This window comes from Oryzias latipes, chromosome 4, assembly GCF_053564925.1.
Source record: "Oryzias latipes strain Hd-rR chromosome 4, Olatipes_Hd-rR_3.1".
NCBI classification, from domain to species: Eukaryota; Metazoa; Chordata; class Actinopteri; order Beloniformes; family Adrianichthyidae; genus Oryzias; species Oryzias latipes.
In genome coordinates this window covers 11,790,753-11,800,235 of record NC_136240.1, presented here as the reverse complement: position 1 = coordinate 11,800,235, position 9,483 = coordinate 11,790,753, and the positions used below count along the sequence as shown (strand labels likewise).

Sequence of the window (9,483 nt, the reverse complement as noted above, 5' to 3'; positions counted from 1 at the left end):
TCAATGTGTTCTCGCATGATCAACCGTGCACCTACACCAATTCGAGTGAGAAGGGGCAGCTGAGAAGCACCAAGCTGAATCGGCCCTAATGTGTCTCTTGACAGTCAGCCCTTATTTTGCAGCAGAATACTCCTATTGATCTGTCCGTCTGTTGCACAAATAAATAAATAAGTCGACTACACTGCACCTGAGTTCACAACCTGCCCTTGATGATGCTTGTGTGTAGAACGCGTGGAGAGAGACGGAGAGGGTTCTGCATTGTTGATCCGGTATGGCATTGATGGACAGCAGCAGAAGGAAAACTGATAGCCATGTTCGGCATGCTGGTTTTTAAAGGACAGACGTGGCTGCCGATCCAAAGTTGACTGAGCGTGAATTCAGCGGGCGATCGCCCCAAGTGGTTGTACTGAAGGGAGGTGAAGATGGAAACTTTCACATATGACTTGCTTGACTCTCTATCTTTTTGTTTTATTTTTCTCCTCCAGAGCTGCAAGTTTCTACTCAAGTTTGATCTTTTTGAAAACTTTTGGGATTTTGTTTTATCGTGCAGCTCTATTTTAGTCAGGAAACACATTAATGACTTTCCCATAATGCCTGAATTACAAAACTTTAAGTTTCCGCCAGCTCATTTGGAAAAATACTGTTTCTAAAAAATGTCAGTGACATTTAAATTCCTACATTTTGCACACCAACTCAAAGTTAATGGACTTCTGTCTTTGAACCTTTGACCAATTTGATGTATCAAGCAAGCTGTCACGCTAGAGATGGATTAGGATGTAAGATTGCGCAACCTGAAGGCTACCAAGCTCATCTGGGCCGCCTTCAGGCGATATGTGGGATTTGGCCAACATCTGAAACATTTTTTTTTTCAAAATGCCTTCTCTTTGAAAGAATAAACTAACAAGATAAATTAGCAACGGTGCTAAGTGCATGCTGCTTTAACAAATGAAAAACCTCCAACTTTGGACATGATCCCACTTTTGGCCTTTTCTTCTGTTCAGGCAACCACACACGGCGATGCTGAGTGCTTAACATTGTGTCAAATTCTAACCAAAACAGTCTCTAATGCTGTTAATTTTTCTTGATACAGTCAGTCTCTGGTTAGCCTCACTTCTACAAAATGTCACACGACACTCTTTTGGGAAACATTCAGCAGCTGCTGCATTTCCAAGCAAAACAGAGTAAGGCCGGCTACAAATCCAACTAAAAGCCCCAGACAAATTAATTTCAAATGGAAAACGAAGGCCAGAAAAAGAAGCGTTTCAGTGCGTAGACTTCAAGTTCACTTAATCTACCCACCTCTGCACGCTCAATTGCTCTACAAGTCATTTGTAAGTAGCAGCGGTTCCTTTTAACTGACGGACAGAAATATTTTATTACAACTTTATTCATTTGGACATTCAGTCTGGGAGAAGGCGTAGTACAATTAGCTAAAATCACTTTACAAATTAAACATGAAGTCATGGGCGGTTCAAAAGTACATGAAAGTCATGAAAATTGCTGATAAGTTGTCCTTTTTATAAGACTGATTATCTTACAGTGCACACCATCACAAATTCTCAATATTTTCTACATAAATTTTGTTTGTAGTAGCCACTTCCCTTTCCTGCTTCCTATACATCTGTCATAATGCATGGTTAGAAATTACATCTTAGTCAAAACTGCCCTTATGTGTGTGTAGGCTAAAAAATGGACAAACCTTTATAGGACACGCAGCTGCCCTGCACAAAATATCAAGAATGTAGATCGCTGGGTGAGCCTGTGAAGAGAGAATGTTCATACAAATGTTTTTCTCCTGCCATGCTGCCGGCAGCATGTCATAGTGAAAACTTAAACAACATTGAAGTTAAGTAAGTCTAAAGTAGGATGCAGGCTTGCCATACAGATTTTTCATTTCATTTTTCCAAGCCCCCCAAATTCTTTGCAAGGGGCCCATTAGTGTTGTTCAAGTGATAGGTGTGTCACCTCTCATGCAGCCTGACGGTTAGAAATTAGGAGTGATTCCTAGTAATGTCCGTCTTAGTGTCATATTAATCCGACCGGACACAAACCACAATTATTAGCGTGTCTATGTTTACAACGGCTGGTACATCCGAGTTTTGAAGCTGACGCCTCCCACACGTTACTACTAAATCCGAGTCCCTGATGGGTAACAGTGCTGTGTTGCTGCAATTCACTGTGATAATGTTCAACTGGCTGAAATGTAAGAGCGCAATGACTGAAAGTCCGATTTGTACGTAGAGCTTGCAACCAGACTTAAGAACTTGTGTAGCGACGCACGATCACAGGCTTTCTGGACGTAGAAGCCTGAAATTCTGGTCTGCCCCATTGACTGCACACAGAAGAGGAGCCAGAGCACACCAGACATGGCTGTATCCTTAACGTGTTTCTAAAAGGAATGAGACCTCTGTCAATGGTTGAAGAAGATGGATTTAAAGAGATGATTAGGGTGCTGCGCACTGGCTACCACCTTTTCTTTTTTAGTCACTTTTGCAAACCTATGGAAGAAAGATTATTTACTGTTCACTAATTGCAAAAGTAAAACCCATGTTCATAAAAATATTTTTTGCTTGCTGGGAAGTTTGGACAATGATTTAGGGCAGGGATCAGGAACAATATAGCCAATAGCCAAACTAATTAACTAATCGAAAAAAATAATAATTGACTACTAAAATAGTCGTTGGTGACACCCCTAATTAAAAGTATCCCCTGTTTCTTTTCTTTTTTGTGTTTGATGCTGCCATCTCTTATGACATAACTCACAATGATATAAATTTTGGGAGGTTTTTGTGTTGCATTACTAGAAGTGCTGTAAGATAGGCTTTTAATCTGAGACCACCTGAAAGGCAGATGATAATGAACCTGTCAATGACAACAGCAACAAAAAAACTGGAAAAATGCCTTACCCAATGACTTTCTTTTCCTTGGTTTTTGTAACACTGTTGGCTAATTAATTCATAAAAATATGTCCCCACTGGCTGCAATTAATGACAAATGAATTACACCGGATGGTACCCATGAGGTCTGGATCTCTTCTTACTATGTGTGCAGATAACATGTGCATCCACTGTGAGTTAAGAAGTGACCAAATGATTATGTATATACACAAGTGTAAGTCTGACCTTGTAATTGAGTTTTTATATGATCCAATTAACCTTAAAACAAGTCATCAATCTTCTGTCATTTTAGTTGGCATGGCTTAATTAATGTCATACAAAAAATTTAGACCAATCTCTTTTATTTTCAGATTACAACAGCACCACCTCATGTCATTTGGAATGTAGTTACAGTGCTCCCTTCAGAAGAATCACTTAACGTGGGCTAAACAGAGATGTACAGCCATCCTGCGAGTAAGAGACTGGAGACTCTGAGGAGTCTGAAGAAATTAATCTAAATCAGACAGCCTGCATTCTCGCAAGTCCTGCACATCACCAGTTTCACCAGTTCTACAACCTGAGCAGTGACGTGCAGTCAGGAGAGGCAGGTCATTATGGGAAGAAAAGAGAAAAAATTAATTCATTCATTCATCTTCTTAACCGTTTATTCCCTTTCGGGGTCACGGGGTTGCCGGAGCCTATCCCGGCCACTTGGGCGTAGGCAAGGGATACCCTGGACTGGTTGCCAGTCTGTCGCAGGGTGGAATATCCTCAATCACACATCCATTCACTCTCACACTCACACCTATGGACAATTTAGAGTTGCCAATCAACCTATGTAGCATTTTTTTGGACGGTGGGAGGAAGCTGGAGACTCCGGAGAGAACCCACGCATGCACGGGGAGAACATGCAAACTCCACACAGAAAGGTCCCCCATTGATGTTGTGTTTTTTTTTACATGTCCCCCAGCCGGGACTTGAACCGAGGGCCTTCTTGCTGTGAGGCAAGAGCGCTAACCACTGCGCCACCGTGCAGCCCAAAAAAATTAATTTAATTATTATATTTAATCAGTAATTTGTGCTTTGCAGTCATTTTCCATTTAAATTTACCATTTTTGGGTGTTTTTTCTTTTCAAAATCGCTGAATTTCCGCATTTGCCGTTCAGATACTAAGTGACGTGCGATGAGGCACCAGCCCGCTGAGCCTCACCTTGGATTGCGCAATACCTATGCAGTCAGACGGTACTGCTGTCTCTCTGTATGTCGGTTCAATCACTTGTACTATATGAGCTGAGTTTACATAATTTAGCAGATGTATATGATGTACAGTGTTTGTTTTTATAAATAACTGTATGTGAGGGACGTGTTTCTTGTGCTGAGCGCTAAACACCGGTTTAGCGCCGCCGGGTGAGGCCAGACATTCTAGTGCCTCATGTTAGGGGGTGCCGGTGAGCCCTTAGATTATGACGCTAAAAAATACTAGAAGAAGTGATAGGAAGCGGCAAGTCATTTTCTTCAGAAGGAGCGGCGTATGGACTTTATTTACAAGTAAAGGTAAGACGGTAATAAGGTTTGTGCTTTTTTTCTATGCTGCAGTTTGCATATGAAAAAAAAACATGTTGAAATGATATTTTAAACAAAACACGTTAACTGTTGTCAATCAAATGGTGAATAAGTTACTCAGTATGGTTCATATGTTTGTAAATCTGACTGATGACGTCAGTGCCTCACCAGCCATTAACCTCACAGCACGTCACTGGACCTGAGGGATTGATACCGCGAGCAGTCAGTGTCAGCCCAGAACTCTGCTTTGTATTTAACTGTAGTTTGATCAGAAAAAGTGTATCTATTTTTAAAACACCCACTGCAATAAAAATCATGTTTTTGATGTTTTTTTTACATGTTCTTGTCACATTTTTCTCATGATGGAGGGCATAAAGAAAATTAAGTTTAAAATTGCATTACTGAGTATTTGTTTATTCAAATCGTGTTGAATCAGGAGCAGACAAAAAAATACTGTCAAAAAGGATGTAGCCATGACACAGCTGCTACAGTCAGTAGGCCAGAAGATTCCTTCTCCATTCTGCTGCATGCACTTGTAGACGACTAGATCCATATACGTCTTTGTTTTCCTCGTCTGATTTGGCATCTGGCTCAAAACTGTACAGCTGGAGAACTCTTGATATTGCTCGCCATCTTTGTTGCGCCGCCAATGTTGGGTTGGGGTTGTAAAGGGCTGTAAGATAGCAGGAGAGAGTGTAAACAAGGAGATCATGGGAAATGAGGGAAGGATTATTTCACAGCAACAGTCTCGCCCACAACTCCGAGGCAAAGTTCTAATGGACTCCTGCCAATCTGCAGAATCGATGGCCCTGGAAATCGATACAAGTGTTTTTCAAATTTTGGCTAAAAAATGCAGAATCATAAATAAAGGACCACTACGGAAGCTCTGAAAATAGATCAAAAGATGATTGGAGTGGGATTTTAAAAACTTTCTTTAAAGACATTTTGATTGTTATCTTTTCATATTGGAATTTTTAGTTGTATATGTAAAATCTTAAATAATATTTAGAAATAGAGCAAGTATGTCTACTAAAATACTGCAGTGTACCATGGTAAATAAAATATTATAAAATGTGAACACGAAGTTTGGACTTTAGGACACTTATTTACTGGCTGCCATGTTTGGCATCTAAAGCAGATGTGTTTACTTGTTTTTTTTTTGCTCTAATATTATTGCTAGTTATGGCCGCATGCTTGTACACGGTTTTTGTTGCTGGTGCTGTCTTAGACAGACATCAGTGGATCTAAATATACTCACAAGTTGAATTAAAGACTGAAAAACATAGAAAAAGCAGCTTGTTGGATTATACCTTTATTGGCTGGATTTCACAACCAATAAAACCAAATTTTTAAAGTGTAATTGTAAAAAGCGTTTGAAATGCGGATGTGTTACCTCAAGGTGCAAACTCTGGAAGTGAGAGTACGACCAGGAACTGCTGACTCTAACATGTATGTAAATGAAACTGCACACAGTTAAATAAAGCTTTTTTTAAATATTTTCTTTAAAAAATCCATTTGAATGTGTGTTAGTTTGGTATTTGACTTGTTTCTGTAACGTTTAAACAGGTTTCCACATTTAGTTCATGTGATTCTTGACCTCGTGTTCTGTTTTGCTCTGCCCTCTGTGTTGAAGTTTCTCCTGTTAATTGTTCACACCTGCTTCCTGTTTTAATCACCGCAGCTGTTTCTAGTTGCTCATTAGCTTCCTTCACTATATCACCTTGTTATTAGCTGTGGCTCGCTCCCTGACAAATCTTTGTCATCCTTCCCATCATGAAGCTCTGCCATATTTATTTATCTTTTCTATTTTTTTATTTATTTTTAGGATTGCAAATAAGAGATTTTTTTATGTACTGTTATGCCCTCCCCCCTCTAAAGAATGCTCTTATTTTTGCATTTTATGTTATAAAACTTTTATTCCTTATTCTCTGTCGATCTAATGTTCGAATATTAATAAAGGAAATTACATTTTTTCAAGCTTAAATTCTAAAATAATATCATAACTCTCTTTTCTTCAGCAACAAAAAAGTAAGCAGTCTTGTTTTTATGCAGAGTGTTTCACAGTGTTCAGTTTATTAATGAACATCAATTAGTCAGATCTGCATATCTCAGGAAATGCTGTAACGAACACACTATAGACATGGTACGAAGATGCAAATCAGAGCAAGAGTGGAGAGTTTTTTCACTTGTGACATAGGCTTTCTTTTCTGCATTATTGTTTGCTTTATGAGATTTAATTTGCTTAGTTAAATTGACATGGCTTTTATTGTTTTCCTGTTTTTTATGGCTTCAATTACGTTCTTTCTTTTTTTTTACTTGATGGTCATTAATTACGTCCTGATCCATGCAAGATAGCCTCTGACTTCTGAAAGTTCTGTTATTAATCAACAGGAAAAAAAATTGAGATTAGAAACAAGACTAAATGTGTTTCACACACAAAAAATCTGCATGTTAATCAAAATAAGTCTTAAAATAAGACAAAATTTAAATAATTATGTGTTTTAATATTGTACAATTTTCATAAAAAAGTATTATTATATTATCTATGTACGCACCTTTTTTGTTTCAAGCTAAATAAAAATATGGGAAGAACAGTTTATAAATACAAAGCACTTAAATTAAATTAAACTTCATTGAAAACCAACATTTTGGATAGAATTCTCGGGTCTGCTTTTTTAAAGTTCTAACATTTTCCTTTAACCTTGTGGCTTTGCCAGAGTCATAGGGGACAAAGCTGAAAGGATTTTTATTCATTATTAAACCCTTACAAATCATTGCTAGAGGACCACAAGGCCCACTAAAGTATTTATATTTTAAGGAAATTTGACAAACAAGATTGAACTATAACACCTGTTGAACATTTTATCCCCACTGTGAGATCAGTCCTGAAATACACAGGGAGTGAATGCATTCGCTGTAATTGTGGTCTGGTCTTACTGTGGTCATTTTGGGAAGACCGGAAAGCCAAGCACATCAATGTTCAAAAGTTCAGACTTAAGTGTGCGCTCCATTACCTTGAAACAGGCGATACTTGAGTGTTCCTACATGTGACACCCCTAAGCCCCTTTCTTTCCTTCTTTTCCAAAAGTGCAAAACTTTCATATGAAATCCAGATCTGGCTCTTCCAAAATGTTGGAAGTCTCCTTTCTGCAATGAAAGTATACAGTGCATTCAGTGGTGGGGGGTTCTGGCTGTTAAGCCTAGCTAAATTAGGAATTACATTGGTTGTGGGCGAGGGGATGTGGTTGTGGTGGGTTGTGCCGCTGCCAAAGGGTGTGTTACTGCAATTTATTAGCTTGCTAAGCATGGCTGTGAGCGAGTGTGGGAGAGACGGTGTGTTCCTAGATTAGCAAACTTTTCTGTTTTTGGCCCCTACAATTTTTTATTTTTTCCTTTTTAAAACTTTGTTGTAATCTTGATTGGATTATTTTCTTCTTTTTCACCCTAGCCGCACAGTACAGGTGCAGTTGGGAACAGGTGTCGGTAGATTGGTCCCTCATGGAAGACAAGTTTGAATGTGACCAGGGTGTCTGCAAGTGTGAGAATTTCTTGGTTAGCGTGTAATTACATGTTAATGACCCCCCCTTTCCTCTGCTCAGCTGTTTGCCGAGTGGAGCAGCAGCTGCAGATCAAGGCTGCGTCCATGGAGAACGCCGGCGAGGCAAACCCACTGCCGTCGCCGGTTCTTTCTCCCACCCTCCAGCTATGTGGCGAGGCCAAAACGGTGTTGGGGGGCAGTCACCCCGCAAAATGCAATCTGCAAGACAGATCCATTATATTTAGGGATTCAGGAAAAATACCCAAAAACAAAACATAAAAGTACAAATAGCCCCGCTATCAGAGTCGGTAAGCACCTGCAGGTTTTGCTCATGTTGGAATATTTTAATTGAACAAGCAGAAAAAGCTACAGAGACAGCAGTATGCCTGTACAACAATAACTACCTAGTCTGAACAAATGACTGGTTTCAAAGCCCCATCAGCAATCCTTTGCGGTAATGAGGGCGTTTTGAGATGGTGTCATTTTACTGTCTCAGAGCCGTGGCTCCTGCTGTACAAAATGTTGATTAGCTGGAGAGAAGTGTTGTCATAACACTGCAGGAGCAGCCATCAGCACAAAGTTAAAGACAAAGGGTGGAAGTCACCGTGCCTACATGTGTTGTGCGCCACACAAATGAAATCTTCAGATGATTGTGTAGCAGGGAAACGCGGATGCGTGCTTACCGGCGTTTTTTTGTTTTCTTCTTCTGCTTGTTGATTAAGTTTTACAACAAAGGAGTGAACTGCCATCGACGGGGGAACAAAGCCCCCCGCTTGCCATTTATTTTGAAAATAATCACTGCCTGATGCAGGCGCAGAGAGGTCATAAATATTTATACTTTTTGTTGGAAAGTTAAATCCTATAAATCTTTCCTGACCTTTGCTTTGAGAGCAGCTGTCCTTAATGAAAACGGTGTCATGTAAAGCCTTCCCCCCCCCCTCCCTTTCTCTTGTTTTCTGCCTCCCATTTTCCTCCCAGTTTGTTCTATTTTTTCCACAACACAATGGTAACAAGCTCCTTTCTCTGCTATCTAGTGTAGGTGGCACAGCAACAATAGTGACAAGGTGAGAGGGCGCGGGTGTGCGCGCGTTGTTGCGTGTGCGTCCGTGCATGCATGTATGAGTGTGCGGTCCTCACGCATGCCGACCAGTCACTGTCAGGGCTCATGTTGCTTTCCAAGGTAACAATAATCATGGGATTTGATTGCCAGTTCCCTCACCCCCTGTAATTGATGAATCCAATATTTACTCTGTTACTCTGTGTGTTGTAAACATTCATTACGGGATTCCTTCCCAGATAGGTGAGCAGGGGAGGAGAATGGGACAAGTCCAGCCTGCAGGGACCAGCTGTCAGTTTGACTAATGACAGAAATGAATAAAATCTCATAATTACTTTAGAAAAAAAAAAAAAAGGACAGTCTCCACCTTATCTCTGGCCAATATGCATTTAAAATTTTTTGGCGGGTTTATTAGATTCCAGCTCAGCCTCCGCTTCCCCACCAGCCCC

The 9,483-nt window shown here is 40.0% G+C and overlaps 1 long non-coding RNA gene across 1 annotated transcript; it reads right to left on the bottom strand.

The window, feature by feature from the left end:
• Nucleotides 1-744: 744 nt before the first annotated feature.
• LOC144992015 (uncharacterized) lies at nucleotides 745-9,480 on the bottom strand. Its single transcript, XR_013655722.1, has 4 exons — nucleotides 8,661-9,480; nucleotides 8,008-8,196; nucleotides 4,639-5,112; nucleotides 745-3,453 (listed from the first exon to the last, which is right to left on the bottom strand). It is a non-coding gene; the product is annotated as an uncharacterized LOC144992015 (long non-coding RNA).
• Nucleotides 9,481-9,483: the final 3 nt, after the last annotated feature.